Source organism: Myotis brandtii, unplaced genomic scaffold (assembly GCF_000412655.1).
Source record: "Myotis brandtii unplaced genomic scaffold, ASM41265v1 scaffold120, whole genome shotgun sequence".
In the NCBI taxonomy this organism is placed as follows: Eukaryota; Metazoa; Chordata; class Mammalia; order Chiroptera; family Vespertilionidae; genus Myotis; species Myotis brandtii.
In genome coordinates this window covers 4478682-4479879 of record NW_005354174.1, presented here as the reverse complement: position 1 = coordinate 4479879, position 1198 = coordinate 4478682, and the positions used below count along the sequence as shown (strand labels likewise).

At 45.6% G+C, this 1198-nt stretch overlaps 2 long non-coding RNA genes across 2 annotated transcripts in view; both read right to left on the bottom strand.

Annotated features, from left to right (window-relative positions):
- The window catches only part of LOC102242919, a 33747-nt gene that overhangs the window by 6741 nt on the left and 25808 nt on the right, over positions 1-1198 (bottom strand). The gene's annotated exons all lie outside the window — the stretch shown is intronic.
- The window catches only part of LOC102242694, an 8519-nt gene that overhangs the window by 1957 nt on the left and 5364 nt on the right, over positions 1-1198 (bottom strand). The gene's annotated exons all lie outside the window — the stretch shown is intronic.

Here is a 1198-nt window from a genome sequence, read left to right as displayed (position 1 = left end):
TCAAAACTCGGACTGGCTAAGGGTTCGAATCTGGCCTATCTTTTAAAAAAAGGTAGAAGAGAAGCATTCCTAGGCAGTTTTCTACTGCCTCTGTTCAGGGACTTGTTCTTTATCTGTCCTGTGTGAGCTCACTTCTGGAATCTGTGCCTGAGGGGTCTAGGCGGACGCGCCGTGAAAGACCACAGGCGGGGGAGAGTTGGAAGACGTTCTGCTCCTCAGGAGGGATGAGTATGCCCCTCACGAGGGATGAGTATGCCCCTCGCGGATTTGAGATGAGGCGGATCGCTCCCGCTGGTTTGGCATAAGGCCATCATCTAGCTTTCGGGTTTGGCTTCCATGGAGTTGGAAGACTGTTTTGGTTCTGCTTCCATGGAGTTGGAAGGCTATATTTTAGGGCCCATTTAGTTTTCTGTGTTTGTACGTTTTCTTTCTGTGGACTTACTGGATGGACGTTATGGGATGGACTCAGACTGCTCCTTTGGGCATTGTGATTGATCATTTCAAGGAGATTGGGGGAGGCTTTAGAGCTCCCTCAGGAGTTGGGAAGTTGTTAGGAATTGAATGGATTGTTTAAACTCTGAATGAATGTCTGGTGAAAGTATGTGAATGTGGAGGGAGGGGGCCTGCCTTATCCCCTCCTTTGTGTGGCTATCTGAGTATGTATTTGAAATGTATCCTTAAACGTAAAAGTATTGATTTGAAAAATGCTAAGTATTTAATTTGCTATCTAAGATTTAAAGCTCTGAAAGTTTAAGGTCTCTTTTCTTGCCATTAAAAAGTTTATTTTGGTGGAGGGAGGGGTAGACACGCCCTTCCCCTAGCATTAAGCATGACTTTGGGAAAAATACACCATCTGAGTCCTTTGCTGAAACTTCCCCCAAAGCAGGATGTGGGGGAAGGGAAGAAGGGAACGCATGGCGATCCAATATAGACGCCCCCTCCCCAAGCATTCTAATTTAAAGTACAACATTTAGAAATGCATCCGGGATTTCTGTGCACATGTAAGGGGAAAAGGCCAGTTTAAAAACGAGTGCGCATAGTTTTGAGCTGGACTTGACCTTTTGCTGTGTACAGAATAAAAACCCGAGACTGTTTTGGCCTTAAAAGTGGCGGAGATGAACCTGACAAAGAAATGCAGGCTGGTTTCCCAAGGCGATTTAAAAAAGCTCTTTTGAAATTTCCCGCCCTGAGGCAAGTA